We start from the raw sequence: 21,808 nt of genomic DNA on the forward strand, positions 1-21,808 counted from the left end.
TAAATTAGCGACAAATAAATGGATTCGTCGCTAATTTGAATATTTTTTTATTATTTTTGTTCGTATTCTATTAGCGACGGATAAATTTTCCGTCGCTAAATTAGCGACGAACAACTTTTTAGTCGCTAAATTGAATATATTCTTTTTTTTTCATATTATATTAGCGACGAAAGAACGAATTCATCGCTAATTCGAATATTTTCTTTTTTATTTTTATTCATATTCAATTAGCGACGAATATGTATTTCGTCACTAATTTAGCGACGAATAATTTCCTTCATCACTAATTTAGGGACGAACTAGATTTTCCGTCGCTAAATTAGCGATGAACAACTTTTTCGTCGCTAAACTGAATATTTTCTTTTTTTTTCATATTATATTAGCGACGAAAGAACGAATTCGTCGCTAATTCAAATATTTTCTTTTTTATTTTTATTCATATTCAATTAGCGATGAATATGTCTTTCGTCGCTAATTTAGCGACGAATAATTTCCTTCATCGCTAATTTAGCGACGAACTAGATTTTTCGTCGCTAAATTGAATATTTTCTTTTTTTCATATTATATTAGCGACGAAAGAACGAATTCGTCCCTAATTCGAATATTTTCTTTTTTATTTTTATTTATATTCAATTAGCGACGAATATGTCTTTCGTCACTAATTTAGCGACAAATAATTTCCTTCATCGCTAATTTAGCGACGAACACGATTTTCTGTCGCTAAATTGGCGACGAATAATTGTTTTGTCGCTAATTTAGTGACGAACACTTTTTTTCGTCGCTAATTTAGTGACGAAAAAATGAATTCATCGCTAAATTAAATATTTTCTTTTTTATTTTTATTTATATTCCATTAGCAACGAATAAACTTTCCGTCTCTAAATTAGCGATGAAGCACATTTTCATCGCTAAATTAAATATTTTCTTTTTCATTTTTTTCATATTATATTAGCGACGAATCACTCTTTCGTCGGTAATTTAGCGACGAAAAAACTAATTCGTCGCTAATTTGAATATTTTCTTTTTTATTTTTATTCATACTCAATTAGCGACGAATAATTGTTTTGTCGCTAATTTAGCGACGAACCCTTTTTTTCGTCGCTAATTTAGCGACGAAATAGTTTCGAAATAGTTTATTTGTCGCTATTATTTTTTATTTTTATTCATATTCTATTATCTAGGAATTTTTCTTTCGTCGCTAATTTAGCGATAAACCCTTTTTTTCATCGCTAATTTGAATATTTTTTTATTTTTATTCATATTCTATTTTCATATATTTTCAATTTCTTAATTTATTGAATTTTTATTTATTATATTTATTATTAAATATTTTCTTTCTATTCTTATTTTTGAAAAAAAATAGAATTCAAAGTAATTTGAATTTAGAATTCTAACCTATTGGAAATTTCGTCGCTAAATGAGCAATGAAAAATGGAAACAATTTGAAGCTTCTTAAAATTAGCAACGAATTCTATCCTATAGAATTCAAAAGAATTCGCTAAATTAGTGACGGAACAATCTTTGTCGGAAAAAGACCTCATCCTTGCCTCGGAAAAAGATCTCATTCACTAACGGATTATTCATGCTCCATCTCACTAAGAACAAAAACAGAAGCATCAGCCTCTTGAATGCATCAAAAGTAGATATCACAATCTAAAGCTTCATAAAATGTATCGCCGCTGATCATCCGCATAGAAATAGAAATAAGTACAAGCACTATCTTATTATATAGCAACATAGAAATCGATCAAGATAATTAGAAATAGAGAATGATTTGTAATTAGGATCAATAGCAATAATGTAATTGAGAATGATTTGTACTTGGGAGCAAAGTCTAGAAATTGTTTCAACCCGGCACGAAAATCATCGGCCAATCCTCGATGTTTGGATAAGTTCTTATTATACATTCAAGCCCTATCCTTGCATTGTACCCGCATACTAATTAAAGATTTATAAAATATTAAAAATATCATATCTAATGCTTAATACTCTTAATTAAGACCACAAAATTCTAAAAATTAAATTATGTATGTGACAAGACAATTTCCTTGAACTTGAAAAAAATAATCATGTCAAAAACACTTACCCAAATATTTGCTTGAATTATTTATAGTAAACGTGGTTAATCCGATGAGAATTGCAAATTTTGTCATTAATTGTATAAATTAATGAAGAAAAGATGTTAGTGGACTTACAAAAAAAAATCTGTAATTTAGCGACAAAAATTACTTTCGTCGCAAATTTTTCAACGAATTTTGCGACGAAATTGATTTTCGTCGCTAATTTAGCGATGAACTACTTTTTCATCGCTAAATTACAGAAGTTAGTTTACCGACGAATCACTTTTTTGTCACTAAATTAGCGACGAATCACCGTTTCGTCGCTAATTTAGCTACGAAAAAGTTGTTCGTCTCTAATTTTGTCGCAAATTAGCGACGAATTTGTTTTAGTCTCTATTTTTGTCGCCAATTTAGCGACGAATATATTTTCGTCGCTATTTTCGTCGCCAATTAGCTACGAATATAGTTTCGTCGCTATTTTCGTCGCTAATTAGCGACGAATTTTTTTGTCGCTATTTTCATCACAAATAGCGACGAATTTTATTTTCGTAGCTATTTTCGTCGCAAATTAGTGACGAATTTTTTTCGTCGCTAATTTTTCGTGGCTAAATCCTTGTTTTTTTGTAGTGAAGGCAATCGGTGTGCTGATTGATTAGCAAATTTTGCTCCGATTACTAGTACGGAAAATTATTTCGGGAATACACGGCCTAAAGGGTCGGTTCTTTTCTTGTTAGGTGATCCGAGTAGGAATTCGTTTTCCCGGCTTTGGCCCTCCTTTGTCACCAAAAGAAAAATTTTGGTCAACGGCAACATCATGTGAGTCACATATGGCCGATTCTGGTTCGGAACTAGCGGTTCCGAGCCGGTTCTCGAGCCGATTCCAGTTCCATTTTTTAATTTTAATTTTTAAAATAATAAATAATAAAATAACATAATAAATTATAAATTATAATTAAATTGTACATTGTAATAAAATGTGGGGAAAAAAAAAGAGAGGAGGAATGGGCTTGAACTTAATGAATTATCATTAAGCGCCTACATATCTTCTTGGGGATAGAATAATCAAAGCCCATGTAGTTATTTTACCTTTGATAACCCCAACTTACCTCATCGTCAATCGTCGCTACCCGTTGTGATACCCGTGACGGTGGTATCTCCACAATTCTCACTAAAAAATTCGTGTTCTCGATCCAGTTCTTGGTATTGAAATTTAGCCTTCGTCCAATCGTCGACACAAGCTTGAGCTTCCACGGACTCTAGGCTTAATCTTGAATGACGAGAGTCTAAAACTAATCTTCTAGCGCTAAAGGCTTGTTCAACTACAACCGTTGAAGAAGGAGTTGCTAATATCTGGCGAGCGATGAGAGCGAGAACTAGGTAATCGATTGAGTGACTCTTCTACCACTTTAGGATTTGAAAATCTATATTATGTTCTACATCACGAAACTTAAATTGAGTGGTTAAATATTTTTCTAATTCAGAAATACTACATGTTGCCCTTTTTTATTTTTATTTTTCCTACTCTTGAGCATATTGTACCCTTTACTAAGTGAACTACCAGCTTCGCTATGTGAAGCATGAGATTGTAAAGATCCAAAATCACTTAAACCATATCTAGTACAAAATTCTCCATATAATACTACTATAGATTCTTTAACATCTCATTGTATATTAGAAATATCTATTGAATCTTCCAAATGTAAACAATCATGATAATACACATTCAAATAATCTAGTAAACCGTCTAATTTAATATGTGGATAAAAAACAATATCAACTAAATAGATAAGAGGAATTTGGAAATAATAATGCAACAATTTTTCTCGTATTACTAAAATAGTCCGATCTAATTCAGTATCTTTTTCATATTCACTAAAAACACTACCAATATTAACACACTTTATTAAAAATAAATGCGTAGTATGATAATAAATACCAGATAAAGTATTAGTAGCATCATTAAAAATTTTCAAAAAATCTAAAAAAATTTTGCAAACGTCCCAATGTTGCGAAAGTAAAGTACTTTCGGGAATATTTTACGAAATAAACATACATAATAAATCTTTGTAATCAAAATTTTGATGAAGCAACTCATAGGTAGAATTCCGGTGAGTCGGAATATATTTTGAAAACCTTTTTGCCATTCTCCCATGTTGTTTACAAAATTTTCCCCATGCTTTCACAAAATGAGCACGACTCCATAAAAATTTAATTGCACTCTTTATTGGAGCAAGAGAAGTGTCAAGAGTTCATAAACCATCTTGTACACATAAATTTCAAACATGACAAGCACATCTAATGTGAAAAAATTGTCCGCCAAAAGAGGGTTTGCAAAAATTTTCTAATTCGGTAATGGAAGCGGTATTTGCGGCGGCATTATCAAAACCAATTGAAAATACCTTATTTATCAAATTATATTCTTCTAAAACTTGCCTAATTATTCTATAAATATTATGAGCCGAATATTTTTATCAAAAACTCGAAATGCAATAAGTCTTTTTTAAATGGTCCAATCGTCACCTATCCAATGACACGTGACACCCATATAAGAATGAATTTGCCAAGGATCACTCCAAATATCGCTACCTAAATGCACATGTCCATTGAATTCTGCAAAAAATTTTGCTAAAGATTTTTTTTTATTATAAAAATGCAAAAGTTCACGTTTAAAAGTACTTTTTGGAATAGTTGGTGCTTGCGAAACCAACGCAGTATTTATCAAATATTTCAAATTAAAATTTTCACCAGTAGTAAATGGAGCATGATCAATGACAACATATTCAACAAATGTTTGTTTATAAAGTGCATTAGTGTAACGGAATAAAAGATGAGGATTAGAATTGGCGTACTCGGAAATTTGTTGTTGCGTAGTGTTAATCCCCGCTTGCGTTGGATGTTTTTTCGTTAGAAGTCGACAGAATGTTCCATAGTCGTCTCCTTTCATAAATTTGTATATTTGCGAACAATATTTACAATTTATATTATACTTACCTTCGTCTTAATCACGTACCTTGTCGAAGTGCAGCCACAAGTCGGATGTACTCTCTCAGCCCTTCCGTTCTGGCTCATTTGCCGTCGACGTTTCTTCGACACCAATAGGAGGATGAAAACTTTCTTGTGTTGGGATGTGCTCGACGTTCGGAATGGGAACAACGTTCATATTATCATCGTCGTCTTCCCAACATGCATACTCACGAGGATTATATTTAGGAATAGGATACTCGGAATCTCCCATAATCATTTTGGCCTTTCCAGTATTTACGCTTTCACTTGCCATTTTTAAAAGAATTGATCGGAAATCTGATTGAGAGAATTGAGGTAGGATTGAGAGAATTGAGCGGATTGAGAGAATTTGGGAAAATTGAGAGAATTTGAAAGGATTATTGAGAGGATTTGTGATAAAAATGAAAGAGGGAGGACAAGTATTTATAGAGAAGAAATAAAAAAAAAATCAATGTTTTTTGTTAAACCCGCAACGGCTCTTTGGGACGGGGCGGGGCCGGGGCGTGGGGGAGTGGTGGGGCAAAGAGCCATTGGGCTCTTTCCCCACTGGGCCCACTCCCTTTTTTTATATATAAATAAACGGGTCAGAACCGGCGATTCCGGACCGGTTCCAATAATTATGAAACCGTGGGCCCGATCAACGGGCCAGTTCCGGGCCTCGGTTCCACTTTGACCATGTCTAGAGTCACATATGGTCTAGACAACTAGATACACATGAAGTTGCCATGAAGTTTACTTGAGATGACTTTGGCATCTCTAATTGAATAGAACCTTTGACTTTGGTTGTGTTATTACGCGTGAATTCGGTGTTGAAGCTTCCATTTCGTCCATGAATTCGACCTTCTCTCAGGTTATGTGGTCCATGTCTTCTGAACCTTTAATTATGTGGGTCCCTACATGATTGATACGCCATGCGATATTTTTTTTCATTTCTCGATAAAGCGTTTTATGTGGAAATAGCTTTGCTCCATGAGTGTGACCTTGAAGGCTCCATGACTTTACATCTTAAAAACCAAGACCGTGACTTTCTTCTTAATTTTAAGCATGAAAGCATGCTTTTAACCGAATACATTGATTCTAACGCTAATACGATTATTGAGCAACTATCGCAAATATCGATGCCAGAATATCGAAAAGTCATAAAATAGAGTATGAAGAACGTTCGTTTAAGTTAACAGATCTCTAGAAGATTTTATTAGCCCAAAACATAAATTCCATGTTTACAAGATCAAAAGACTGCATCAATGCATTCGTTATTTTACTTTTTTGTAATGGTAGTAGGTCTACAAATGATCGCAATGTTCTGTGGCCAAAATGTAACACTAACGGTGTAGGATGACGTAAATGTTCTTTAGAGTCCAATCAATCAGTATGAACATTTTGAGTGAAGCAAAGCTTTAACTTATCTTTGCGAATTTTCCATGAATCATATTCATTTTTTTTTTCTTTCTATAGGAATGTCGCGACCTAAAAATCGGATTTTCCAATTTTAGGTTAATGGATTGCCAAATTAATTAATTAGATTGATTAATTTAGCTCAAACTCTCCCAAGTTCTATCAAATCATGACTTATGACTCAAATGATTATCTTTCAAAAGATTTTTAATTTTTCGGAGCTGCCAGTAATCATTTTTGGTAGATTGATTAGAAACCTACATAAAATAGTAGAAGAAAACTATTTTATTCCTACGAACCATAAATCTTGAGTTTGGGACTTGGTTACATCAATTTATAAAATTAATATCTTTTCGGTACCAATTTCATGAAAAAGTTCGATTTGGAGATTTTGATGAATTTCAACTTGAAGCTTAAAGGCGCAAATTTTTTGGGTTTTATTTTTATGATTTTTTTTTTGTGTAATTTTCGAAATTAAAAATTAGTGAAAAATGATGGCAAATTGGTTCAAGATTATCTTAAATTTTCGAATTCAATTTGCATTAATTTCCAAAATTTTTAAGAAAATCATTTTTACCCTATGTCTACATCTTTTAAAAACCTATCCTAATGCATTCAAAAGATTTTGTTTATAGAAGGTGATCCATAAGATAGGATTTCTAGAAAATCCTATCTTTCTAAAAATGATAAGACGTGGTTTTTAAGAAATCATATCTTCCTAATCTTTTTTTTTCTTAGATTTTGTGACACGAAAACTAACATGAGACATGAATTATTTTTATATGTTTCTTTTTTGAAGTTTTCTGATTTTTTGTGATTTTCAATTTTTGTGAATGAATTTAAATTCAAGGGATATGTTCACCACAAGTCCTAAAACTTGTCATCTTTGTACGATTGAGTCCTAAAACTTGCAAAAAATTCAATCGAGTCCTAAAACTTGTCCGATTGTTTAAATTGAGTCCTTCCCGTTAACATCGTTAAATTTTGTAACAGAAAATGCTGACTTGGCACATTTTTCTCTCCTACTTGGAAAATTCACTTTGCCCACTTACCCAAATCAGCAAAACTACATCGTATTGAGTGGCGTTCTTTTTTTTTTTTTTTTTTTTTCTGTACAAACCCGAAACAGCCTCGAATCTGATCATCTCTCTCTCAAAACACTGAGCCAAAAGGTCATCCACCCCTTCGAAGATGCGGCGTCCCGCGGAAGCATCTTAGCCGCGGATCGAGCGTCGACGACGGCGATGGTAAGGGTCTCCAATCGTCTTCCCTCTTCCCCTTGTCCATACGTTTGAACTTTGAAGCCCCAAATCAAGCTTGTCACGCCCCGTGTCCTCCGAGCGCGCCAACATCCCTCGTTGTCGAAGAAATCTCGCAACTCACCGGGATCGCAAACGGACGTAAAACATGCGAGATGCAAATGCAAGCGGAAGCAATGAAAACAAACCCGACAATGAATATAGAATGACCTTAGAACATAACACCAAAATACATATAACATAGCCAGGTAAGTTCAAGGTTCATACGGACCACCGGAAATAAAACGACTACGACTCAAGGATACGGCACGGGGACACAAAAGGAAACTCCCTAAACATAACCACTCGTCGACACACGAGGGTCCAAAAGCGAGGATAAGGACCTCTACATACCTAAGGGTCGGGCGTCATCATCAGAAGTAAACTCGGCAGGGGGGGAGCGTACTCCGGGGAGAAACTCGTTACGATGGCTCCACTAAACGCTTGCTCGGGCTCCTCCCATGGCTCCTCCTCCGGCACCTCTTCCGGGTCCTCCTCTAGATCAGACGCCTCCTCGGGTATCGGCTCTTCTTCTGGTTCGGACTCCTCTTCGGGTTCCTCCATCTCCTGGTCATATGCTGGATCCACGACGTGAACTACGTTCGGGACATGCTCGGGAAGCATCGGGGGTCCATCGGCGGGCTCATCGGGTTCCAAGATCCCTCCATCCGGAGCGGGGAGTCCGGGTATGGGAGACCTCGGCTCGGGGATCGGTCCAACTACGGGTCCAAGGACGGGGAGTCTCGAAGGTGAAGCTATCGGGAGTCTAGGTCCGGCGGCATCCAATACGTGCTCGGGAATCACCTCCTCCCTCAAAGGTCCAAATAAATAGTCCTCATCCTTATAAGTCCAAGAGAGGAAGGAATAAGGGGTCAAGTATCCTCTCGCGTCGTCGATCCACAAGGTGCTAACCCTCCGATAATACGTCTGATCTGGTCCCACTCTATACTCGGTAATCACGGGCTCAAACCGAGTCGGTAGTCCAAAAAGTAGCGACATCGCGGCGATCGTGGTCGAGGGTCTGAAAATGTTGGTCCCACGGAGGGGTGAGATCGACATCTCAGGAAGCGAAGCCTAACCTATCCTAAGGTCCTAGTACCTCTAGACAAAACACGGTATGCAAACAATCCAATCCAAACAGCAGACAGTGGTCAATTCAAAGTGCATAAATAAAGCAATCATGTACAGGACCACCCAGAACATGCCAAATCACACAAGTCGATCCTCGTACCATATGGCTCACATACCACCTCCATAATTTAGTATCATAATCTCATATATCAAGTACAAGCCTCGGACTCTTAGGAACACGGCATTGTACGTATAAATACAGATATTTTTGTGTGCACACTGGGGTCTCGGACACTTAGGAATACGCCCCATGGGGTCTCGGACACTTAGGAATACGCCCCATTTATTCAACGGTCTCGGACACTTAGGAACACGACCGGATTAAGTCTCGGACAATTGGGCGAACACGGCATACTATACGGCCTCGGACGCCTCAATTGAACACGACTTTATAATCTCATGTATAGGTCATACACAAAGGGCCTCATGCCCTAATATCACAATATTGCAATTCCACAATTACTTGGGCTATTTAGCATGTCAATACCATCACGAGCTCAAATCGGGCCAATTGCCACATATCGCCTCACAAGGCCAATCATGCAATTACAAGGGGTCTCACACTAGCCAAGACATCACAATATCACATAAAATGCATTTAAAGCACCCCCAATTCAGAATTACTACTTTTGATACCAACGGTCCCAATCGAGCGAATTCCACGTTTTCTCTTACAAAGCCACACACTTAATCCCAAGAGGCTTCACACATGCCATGGCATGTAAAAGTCATTCTAAAACACCTTTCAAGTGCCCCACATCAGAATTACAACATTTAGCACCCACTAACCATTTTAGTGCACAATTGCTCCGATTGAGTTATTTTAGGTCCCGATCGCCCCCAACCATGGTCCACTCTTAAACCACGTGCTATCCACACATCAAGTCACTCATTTCCACCCATATGACCACATAAACATCCCAGGACCAGCATTGATACCAATTGCACAGAAATTTCCAGATTGGTTCTCTCTAGCATTTCTCACTATCCCAAGCATTTAACACACCATCTAGCCAAACCCAAGTGTCTATTAGTAACCTAGGGCTCTAGGAAGGGTTAGCAAACACTTACCATTGCTTTTTGATGAAGAAAAACCCGGCGAAAGCGTTTTCTTTGCGCACGATCAGATTCGACCTAAAAGGGTGTCCACCGGTTTCAAACACAAAGCACCAACTTTTAGTCCAAGAAAACCTCATCACACACAGCCATGAACCTCCTTTAAACACCCTAGAATCCTTTGAGAAGCTTGAGCTCTTACCTTGAAGTTGGATGAGCAAAACCGGCGGTGAAACCCTAGGGTTTGTTCGGCGCCGAGAGAGAGAAAAACGGACGGCACGGCGGCGGCGGCAACAACTCACAGCCAAGAAAGGAAGATGAAGTGGCGGTGGCGTGGTGGAGCTCCTTCTTGGACCGGCGGTGTGAGGAGGCTGAAGGGGTGCTCGGCCAAGAGAGAAAAAGAGAGAGTTCTTGGGAGAGAGTTGAGCTCAAAATGAAGAAATGAGGGAGTGAGAGAGAGGGTGAGTGATCAGCCAAGAGTAAGAGACGGAGAGGGTGAGTTTGAGTGATTGAGTGAGTGACTTGATGGGTGGGAGATAGTGGGGTTGGTGTAGGACATGAATAGTAGAGTAGGTGGTGGGGTTTTTGGGGTTTGACTTGCATGGGGACTTGATCCCTTCAAGTGTCATGTCCCTCCAATATCCACATGGGGATTTAGGGGCTGATGGGTGCGGTACAAGGGTTGACCGAAATTCCTTCGCGGTCACTAAAGGGCTGAACGAATTTCGGGACCGGAATGGATTTTTTTGTTCTGCAAATCCGATCCTCATTTTTCCAACTTATATGGCTTCCAAATATCCTTAATAACATTTGCAAGGCGACATCCAAGTTTATTTGTATTGGAATTCTCGAATACCCGGCCGCCAATTTCGAAGTCCGCTTCGCGCTCAAAATCAGCCGATCGCATTTTCGGTGCACCTCGAACCGACGGGCGGCTTTCGGGAGCTACGCGTATCGACCCGTGATTTTAGTTACCACGTTTTAAGAATTCGAACCACGGCGACCCTGGTTGTCATGTAATCGCGAGGGAAACGGTCGGTCTTGACAGGACGCGATTGTCGGGAATCGGTTCGGGGTTATTCGCAAATCATGCTATGGCGTAGCGGTATCACCCGCGAACCAATTGCATGACGCTAGCAAATAGTTTCGACGTCAACCCTAGATCGGCCCGCAATGACCCGGAATGTACCCTCGGCGACCCTTATGGTCGGGATACCAGTCCGCGGTCGAGTCCTTTATGGTCTGCGCACTATCCTATTTAGCCATTCCCCTTTGGTCGGTTATCTCAAGAGTGATCAATTCTGAGTGAGGTTCTTGGAATACATTGATACTCATTTCATTCATAACTTCGAACGGAATTCAGAATGTCACAAAGCTGATGTGGTGTCCCGCAAGTCCTTGTAGCGGTTCGTCCGTGTGAACTCTAAAAAATTCCTCATCCTCTCACGAAGGCGAGGGTGCTCGCGTCAAATTCAATGCAATTGACGTCAGAATCGAGTTCAAGCTGTCAGATTCAACGTCGCTAGGGTGCTCGCGTATGTGATTGAGGAAGACCATCGTCGGCTTCTGTTCCAAACCCTTAAAGCCATGCAATAGATGTGTGTTCGGGAGGTTGAGCCCTTAATTTTGCAACTCCGATTTTTCCGGGTTTGATTTTAATTTTACATTCAGTATTTAGAGAACTTTTAGAGCTTTATCTTATCGTTAATTTTACACTTGTTCTATTACAATATACTGATTTCCCTGCACAAAGATCTCCGAGCACTCTACTAGGTTTGATTTTTCTGGGTTTGATTATAAACCTCTACTCTCTTGTGCCAAGCAAGTGAAGTTCTTGGTCGGAGTCTCTGCATTTGATTGATTCATGTTAGTTTTCGAGTCGGTAGTAATGATCTCGACACTATGATATTTTGCATTTGATTTGATTATTCATTTTGCTGGTTTATAGCTTGTACATCCTTTCTTAATATGGCGACAAGAAGAATGAGGGCACCAATATCTACAGCAAGTGTTGCAACTCCTAATGAAGTCGAATCAGCGCTAACTTGCTATTGTGATATTCGATCACCAATTCTTCTTGCAAAAACAAGAAAGAATGTTGGAAGAAGATTTCATGGATGTGCTAAGTTTGATGGTCCAGGTTGCTGCAATTTCTTCATGTGGGTTGACCCGAAGATATCGAATAGAGCGAGGGACATGGTAGTTGATCTCCTTGAAAGAAATCAAGCACTATGTGAATCAAGCCAATCGAAGTGCGACGAGGTTGATGTGACTTCACCGAGAGTGAAACGAAGATGGTAAGGGCGGAAAATAGAGGTTTAAAGGAGGAGCTTGCGCGAGTGAAGCAACAAATTGCGCGAGTGAAACAACAAAATATGCTATATCTATTGGCATTTTTCCTATGCATATGCGGTATAATTATATCAATCGTATGTAATGTGAAAACTAGTGGGAAATTTCTAAGTCTTCCATAGTGTAATGTTTCTAAGTTTGTAAGACTGATTGTGGGTAATTACAATGAATGTTACTTTTTTGTTATGTGCTTTTTTGCCTATTGCCTACGAGCGGGTGTTTTGTGCTTTTCTGTTTCTCATGAATAAGCTCATTTAGAAAGTTTCTGGAGGCTTTAATAATTTCTAGTCTAGAATTACCAATCAACATGGTCTAGTAAAAACTGTGCATTAAGGAACTACGGGTGGGGATTTTGATCATGTCCTTTTCCATAAGGACAAGTAAACACCTTGTCATCGAGCTAAAAACTCTCGGTTAAAACATTAGAAAAGAAATGGTCACAAGGGTACATGGTTTTTCGATAATGAGATCAAGGTTTTGTGTTGAAGCAATTCAATGATTTGTTTTGCTGGTAGTAATTGATCTGTTTATCAGCTATGCGTACATACTTTCATAATGGTAGGAAAAGGGAAAGCGTTAAAGGTAAACGCTAGATCCTGCCGTTTGGTCACTTATGTAAACTCCCACATGAAAAAGAGAAAAAAAAAGAAAGCTTGTAACAATCAATTACAAAACAATTACCTCTTCCTTTGCTATTTCATACATGGTGAGAATACACATGTAGAGTAGCTAGCAAAATTTTGTGAAATGTCAAGAACCAATTAGCCTTGAAATGATGCTATAAAGCAGCATGCATCCTCAAATAGTAATAGCATCAGATTCGTTCTCCTGTGCCACTTCCTTGCATACATCCCAAAAAAACGAAGAGTAAAGAAAAAAAGAGCCAAACAACTTATGTCAATGCAAGCACCATAAACTGTTAAGTCCAGGCTTTTGGCCTTTGCAGGTTACTCTAACTTAGAATAGTTTGCATGTAGTTAGTAGAATTTGAGCAAGTGACCTACGGTTCCCGAACTAGAATTTGCTGATGCCTGCTATAGAGTGTAGACTACTACTTTGCTATAGTAATATTCCCTAATGAGAAAATGACTTTTACCTAGGTGATGAAACAGAGTTCAAGGAGCACAAGCTTGGTAGACAAAGAAATGAACTCCCGATCATATACATTAAATTTCACCCACATATGCATATCGATCTGCCAAAGAAAGTAAAAACATCTGAAGTCTAAAAATGAAACAGCACCGGATGAGGGGGAAAAGACACTTCTCCAAGCATCTAACAAGTGAAACAAAGGAGACCCACCAGCAAAATACCGGAACTCGACTCAATTCAAGCATCTTCCACACCTCAAGTCCAGCACAAATGCAAGCAGGAGATCAAGAAACCCTTTAAGATTCGGGGCCAGAAGTCAAACAACTCGACTCTATTTTTTTCACAAAACTTCCACAAAAACGACCACAAAAAGTTAGTTTCTATCTCATTTTCCTATCAATACTAATTCGGTGAACATCTAAAGTTCCACCGAGCAACCTCAATAGAGCATGACTTATATCTACGTCATTGGTCATGCAAAATACAAAAATCCCAACTCATAACCGATATAAAAAATACAAGTTTGTGCAACAAAAACGTCAATCCAAGTCTACGATCTCTAGTGGTCCAACCGATTCGGCATTTACTTCATTCACTTGATTCATCCTTGAATATGGTGCTCCTCATGTGACACTTTTCCAAGCAAGCTTTGGAGGTTGGTAAACCGCTTGAGATTGTAATAGTGGCTTCAGCTTTATGGCAACTTGCTTTCGAGGAACTCTGAATGGCTGAGGCTTGGAACTCTTCTAGGATTGTGATGTCGTTTCGAAACGCTATAAAACAATTTCTCTATGTTACGTCTAGTTAAAGCCTCAACAGCTTCAGTTATATTAGACAATGAACCATTATTTAAGTCTATTTCAACCGTGTCAACCCTTCCACCTACACATTCCAATGGTGGTCCAACTTGAAATTTACCTCTGAAGAAAACAATGACGTAAACTTTGTTGTTGTTGGCCATCCGACCTACATAGAGCGAAAAACAAAAAGACTTTCATTCATCATATTTTAAGTAGAAAATACTAATGACTATAGTCCTAAAAGGAAAGGAAAGGTAAACATACCACCTTAAACTAAATCAATGAATCACTCGTGCCTCGCGATCCACCGCTAATCTTGTCTAACCCACTTCATAGAGGTCGATAAATCCCAAAACTAATAATTAAAGACCTATCAATGAACATGTCGCAAACTCTGATCTCGCAAAGAAAAAATTAGAATTAGCATGGTCATTATGCTTTAGAAGTCGTCCAAAATTCAACAAGAAGATGAAGACTCACATATGCCATGCAAACATCTACAGCGGGGTCCTCTCCCATGCGCATGAGCTTCCATTGATCACTAAGCTATTGATTAGCCTGCAAGAAATAACGTCCGCGCATGAGCTTCCACTGATCACAAAAAAAAAAAAAAAAAAAGCCTGCCATTAAAGCAATAACGGGATTCTCCCCTGGAGGTATACTCAATATTAAGATAAGAACATTATGTTGATCGGAAAAGCACTCTGTGGGTAACATGTCACCAAAGAGTACTCCAAAATTGAGTGCCCATGAATCCGTCGAAGGTTGCTTCTTACCGGTCACATGTGAGCACCCCGGCGACCTTGAATCTGACGTCTTATGCTCGATTTCGACTTCATTCGCGCGTGCGAGGACCCTAGCGACCTTGAATCTGACGTCCCGAGGTCGACTTCAACCTCATTCGCGCGTGTGAGCACCCTATCGACCTTGAATTTGACGTCCCGAGCTCGACTTCGACCTCATTCGCCCATGCGAGCACCCTAGCGACCTTGAATCTGATGTTCCGAGCTCGATTTTGACCTCAATCGCTCTTGCAAGCAACCCTAGCGACCTTGAATTTGATGTCTCGAGCTCGATTTTGATCTCAATTGTGCGTGCGAGCAACCCTAGCGACCTTGAATCTGACTTCTCGAGCTCGACTTCGACCTCAATCGCGCGTGCGAGCAACCCTAGCGACCTTCAATCCGACTTCTTGAGCTCAACTTCGACCTCAATCGCACGTGTGAGCACCCTCGCCTAAGTGGTCTTCTTCCTCACTCGGTCTTCTCCTTCAAATGGACAGTGGCCTTCTTCCTCGCTTGACCTTCTTCCTCACTCGACCTTCTCGCCTCAATATTCTTCGAGAGAGGGGCTTTAGGGTTCGGACGTGTTATCGCTTTGGCTGGGGGATAGTTAATGTTGAGCAATTAAATTTGACATGTAGGAGAGAGAAATGACTAAAAAATGTCATGTCAGCAATTTCCATTTGCCATGTCAGGCTGAGATAACGGTGTTAACGAGAAGGACTCAATTTAAACAATTGAACAAGTTTTAGGACTCGATTGAATTTTTTGCAAGTTTTAGGACTCAATCGCACAAAGATGACAAGACATATCCCTAAATTCAAGTTGCAAATCTTTTAATGAAAAGGATAATTACCGCTGAATATTTCGAATTAAGTCTTGATCTAAAGCTTGACAGATCGATCCTAAAAATTCAAAATTCCCGCTATGGAAATAATTCTATCTAAGGTCTAATAGAGACTTATTCCCATGTGTGCGATTGCAGATTAGGAGATTTTCCTAATCGATCACATTTTGAAATATTTTGGTATCTTGAGTATCTTGAATATACTCAAAATATGTTTTCAAATTTGGCGAGTACGTGACATATTGCAAGATCATCAAAATATGCCATCCAATTCAACCAAGCAAATATCGGGAAAATGTTCATGAATTTCCAAAATTACATGAGCTTACCTTATCTGCCGAAAAATTCATATCTTTAGAGTTAAGCGATTATCTTCCGGGATTTTGAATTCAACCACAGATCAAGTGGGATTGAACCAACAAACCCAAGCAACACACCAAAAACCAAAACACGTCCGCACATTCAAGCCAAGACAAGGCTCATTTAAACATCATGCAAGTCAGATCTCAATTTTAACGTAATCATCCATAGCATGCCAATTTTCGAGTTAAGCAAAGCAAAAACAGGGAGGATCCGAATTTTTAATGCTAATTCTTCTCATAATCCAAACAATGATAGTGAAGAATCATGACAAGAAAATTTATGTTTCCAACAAGCGAGCAAACAATCGAATCTTCGCATCGGTAGCAAGTGCCAAAATAATTACAAGTTGAGAAGCATGCGTTACCTAATTTGACAAGATCGTCAAATTTGCGCTCCCCCCTATCAAACGACGCCGTGGAGGAAGTGAACAACGCCTTGTGAGCAGCCCTTAAACGTACGTACGGAGCCCTCGCGAACAGCAAATTCCAATGGCGGCACGAACAGTCGTTGACAGGGATTGGACAGCGATGGCAAGAGGACCGATCGGCTGTGGAGAGACGCGGACAGCTATGGCTTGGATTGCATGAAGAAAAAGCTTCACCGAACCAAGAAGGAGACCGAATAAACAAGGAACTCTCGGCTTTTTTTTTCTATCTCACGTGTATCACTCTGATTTTTCTTTTTCTTTTTTGAGAAGAATATTGCCCACCTCCCCTGTGAACGTGAATATTATGCTTTATATAGATGGGGATCGCTTAGGGTTTCAAAGGAAGAAGCTGGATCTTCTTTCCTCATGAGATATTTAAAATATATTATCCATTTATATTTTGCTTTTTTCTTTTTGAATGAATCTTGCCCCACGACATGATAAGATTGATATCTTTCCTCCTCCTCTTTGCCTTTCATGCGTGCCCACTATTCTTTTTTATAATGACCAAAGTATTGAGCAAAAATGTGAATTATATATGCTAATTCGGTTATTATTGGCTCCTTCGAATTTCATGTTCGATAGGTTTCATCCAAAAAATTTAAGTTCAGAATCACCCACCGCCGGTCCAATAAAATGCAATAAATGATATGCAAGAATTAAAATGAAAATGAATTAAATATTTTTGTTAGAGACTAAGATTAATCTTCAATTAGTCAATATTTAGGTGTCAACAAAGAAGTTCAAGGTTACGAGTATAGAGGCTTGGCTATATGGAAGCTCATGAGACGCCTGGAAATCATATTCATGTCTCGCAAATTACACGTACTGCAATCCATAGTTTGTGTTAGATTAGAAAAACAACCACTATGGGCCGGGCCCAATCGTCAACCAGGAATGAGGGGAAGGTCATTTTCTCTCTCTAGGGTGTTTTCGGGAATAAAGGAAAAACTTGTAGTAAGCAAATCACCTAAATTGTCGAAATCAAACAAGTTTTAAATTATCCACTTTTGCTATTTTTAGCTCTAAACATTTGCGTATTGAAAGTTTACACCGGGTCCCAGAAGGGTCAGTCCATTGTTATTCTTCTGGCCATTTTTTGTCGAAAATGGTTGACGGCTGCGTGCTCCATAGGATAGCAGGCAATGACTGGATCACTTCTGGTCACCAATTTTCTATGAAAATTGGTCAGAATGACTATAGTAGAATTCCGCGGAAAAAATAGAACTACATTGATAAAGTTAAATGTCTCCAACTTAATTAAAACTAAAACTACCTGTGAGATGTGGGATGTGCCCAAAACAAGGGGGATAAAAAGCCCGTGAACTAATGTTTATTACTAGGGTGAGCGGTTCCCGGTCCGGTCTTGTTCGATTCCCATAAAAGATTGGGAACCGGACCGGTGGTCCCGATTCCCACTTTTCAGAACCGCGGATCGAACCGGCCACCCTCAGAGTCAAGAACCGGATCGGACCATTGGTCCGGTCGAGTTCCCGAGAGGTTCCAAGGGTTTCCGGTTTGCGGTTTCGAAAAGTGAATGCACACTTTGAGAGAAAACGCGATCGAGCTCGAGCTTGAGGAAACAAGGGTCGATATACCACGAGCTCGGCGGAGTCAAGGCCTCTTCAATTGGTAGCTCTGGATTGAACTCGTCCACCAGCAATTTGGTTGCAGACGGTGCCAATGACATCTGAGGCGAGACAAGCGGTGGGATGACTCATGACTCGTCTGTATAGTGAGAGAAGTGGAGACCGAATAGTGGAGAGGTAAGAAAAAATGTCTGCGACGCTATCTTGAAGTGAAGCAAAGAAACCTTAAAGGATTTAAACTTGAACAACAAGTAAATGTAAGGTTTGTTTTTTAAAAAAAATTTAAAAGAAAAAAAAAGGGACCGGTCCGGTCCGGTCCGGTCCTAGGCCCTTGAACCGAGAACCGGACCGCCTGGTCACCGATTCCAATTTTAGGAATCGGGAACTGGACCGGATCCCCCTAAAACCGGGAACCGGATCATTGGTCCCGGTCCGGTCGGGGCGGTCTTTTTTTCTCACCCCTATTTATTACCATCTTTCAAAAACCACCACAAACCATCCAAGCATAGCAAGATGTTCCGTTTGAAATTTAGAGCGCATCCGGTTTGTGTCGGGAAGCAGTCACTTAAAATTCAAGTCGGATTTCTAATAGGGTTTTAAACACCGATCTAGACCGGCCGGTTCAATTGGGTGGCAGCTTGGTCTCCGGTCCAAGGTAATACCTTATGCAGTCTTCAGCACAAAGGAATGTGGAGGTGAGCTCCCTCTTGGGGTCCTCACGATTCGATGGCAGGGCTAAGCACCATCTTATATGTTGTACCACACATCTTTATGATACTCCATTAGACAAAGTCATTTTAACCATTTTCTGAATCGGCCGGTTCTATTGGTTGAATATGTCGAACCACATATTTTTGCGTAGAGATACCATCCGGTATAAGACATTCACAATTTGGAAAGCACTGATTTTGCATAGATATATACTTGTTAATAGGGGCGTTAGTGGTTTAATTTGATTCGGTTTAGTCGAATGAAAATGAAAAATGGAAAATGGAATATTAATAAATAAATAAATAAACCCTAGAGATCTTTAATTTTTGATAGTTTCTTATGTTGAATTAGAGATGGAGTAAAAAGTTGAACAAGACATTTTCCTTTGTTAAATCCAAACTCATTGATGGCACGAAGTCGTCGGTGATATTAATGTACCACCAAAAGAACATTTTCATTGGATTTGAACGTTCCACCGTTTGCAATTTGATCCAACTTATTTTGGAAGAGATCGAAATCAATTCGCTTTCGCTCTGCACACTCAAAAATCATATCAATTGGGGCACAATGCATTTTCCACGATACTTCCTAAGGAACAATTAAAGATTGCTTCTTCTTTTTATGTTCCTTTTTCCTTGACTTTGACAAAGAGTAGTCTACTATACTCTAACTTCAATTACACGCCCAAATGGAAAACCACAACTGAAAAAAAAAATGGAAAAAGTGAGAGGAAAATTGCACTTACAATCTCGAACATTTGGCTCGGTGTGCGTTCGAGAGCTGCCACGTTTGAACAAGTGCAATCGAGCCTAAACGATCGGGAAAAAAAATGCAATTGAGTTTTAAATCTTTTAAAATCGATGCAAGTGAATCTTTCGATGACAGATTAGCCAATTTTGCCAACGTGGGTAGCCGGAATCCGTCTTCACTTTTTTTGTCAATAGCTTTTTGCATCTATAGTACCGACGGGGGCTTGATGTGTCCGCCGCCCTTGCTAAGGTCTCAGCAACCGGAAGCGGTAACACAACTCGCAATCAGTAGTAGATCCTCACCCGTCCCCATCTTCTCTCTATTAGTTTAGTTGATTATTCTCTTTCTTTTATCTTAGATTTTGGCCCTTTTCATTTATATCGTCGTAGAAAAAGATTGACATTTTCGGACGTGGTGCAACATAAGCACCTCATACGTTTAAAAGCCTTAAAAAAAAAAAATCCACTTCCGAATTCTGAAATGCCGTGTCCGCAAATTTAGCCGATTAATCGCCCGGAAAGATTTCTGTTGTGTGAAGAATAGAGCGGATAATGGAATTTCAGTATATTTCTATGTACATTCAAATGAACAGAACATGAGCATATTTATAGGCTTTCCAAGACGATTATCTAACTTAGGAAAATATCAATCAGAATTAATTAAGAGAAATACACAAGGTGACTTGAAGGAGGTCAACTTGAGTTTGGAGAAAAGATCCCGAAAACACCTAGGTGGATGTGTCTTGATGAAAATATCAGGAGTCCGTTTAGCAGATGAAGTGGAAACAAGTCAAACAGCGCCACGAAGAACATGATCTCGAACGAAGTGACAATCTATTTCAATGTGCTTGGTTTGTTTGTGGAAGACGTCATTATGTGCTATTTGAATAGCACTTCGGTTGTCGCAATGAACGACTGTTCCGCAATGGTGACGTACTCCGATTTCTTCTTGTAGCCATCGTAGCCACAGTAACTCTAATGTCGTATCGGCAAGAGCTCGATATTCTGCTTCTGTGCTAGAGCAAGAGACAATGATCTGTTTCTTACTATGCTAGGAAATAAGTGATGTGCCCAAAAAGAAACAATAACCCATAGTGGAGCGACGATCTTGAGGGTCACCAACCTAGTCAGCATCGGAATAAGCCGTTAACTCCAAAGTAGACTTAGCAAAAAAGTAAAGGCCATGAAATAACGTACCCTTTAATGAAGCGAAGAATTCGAAGAACCGCAGTAAAATGAGTAGTACGAGGTATAGTCATGTACTGACAAACAATATGAACAACATAAGCAATATCGTGTCGAGTGACAGTGAGATATATAAGACTACCGACTAGTTGTCGATAGAGTGTGGGATTTGAAAGAGGAGCTCCATCTTTGGCATCAAATTTGGCATTTGTCTCAAGAGGAGTTGTAACGACCTTGTTTTCAATGAGTTCTACTTGAGAGATAAGATCAGTCGCATACTTGGCTTGTGAAAGATAACCACCAGAGGAATTTGAATGAACCTGGAAGCCTAAAAAGTAGCTCGGTTGCCCAAGATCTTTCATTTCAAACTGTTAACTAAGATATTGCTTGAGTTTTGAAATGCCAATATGATCATCACCAGTAATAACCATATCATCCACATACAAAAGCAGCATAATATTCCCACGACATGTGTGTCGAACAAAAAAAGCATGATGGGAGGGACTTGATTTGAAGCCAAGAGATTCCATGGTGGAGCTAAATTTAGAATACCATGCACGAGAAGCCTATTTCAAGCCATATAATGCTCTGCGTAATAGGCACACCGTGTTAGAAGAATGAGTGTATCCAGGAGGGGGCAACATATAAACTTCCTCAGTGACATCACCATTTAAGAATGCATTTTTAACATCCATCTGAAACAGGGACCAACACTTGACTGCAGCAACAACAAGAAGACTATGAATAGAAATAAGGCGTGCAACAGGAGCAAAAGTCTCTTCATAGTCTACTCCATATTCCCGAGTAAAGCCTTTCGCCACTAGCCGAGCTTTGTAACGATCCACAATACCATTTGCCTTTGTTTTAATCTTATATATCTATTTACAACCTATAGTAGACTTACCAGGAGGCAAATCAACCAAATCCCATATATGATATTTGTCTAAGGCCTGCAATTCATCTATCAT

The 21,808-nt window shown here is 39.0% G+C and overlaps 1 pseudogene; it reads right to left on the minus strand.

Annotated features, from left to right (window-relative positions):
• Positions 1–20,427: 20,427 nt before the first annotated feature.
• Positions 20,428–21,808, minus strand: LOC125315495 (annotated as a pseudogene).

Source organism: Rhodamnia argentea, chromosome 6, assembly GCF_020921035.1.
Source record: "Rhodamnia argentea isolate NSW1041297 chromosome 6, ASM2092103v1, whole genome shotgun sequence".
Classification (NCBI taxonomy): domain Eukaryota; kingdom Viridiplantae; phylum Streptophyta; class Magnoliopsida; order Myrtales; family Myrtaceae; genus Rhodamnia; species Rhodamnia argentea.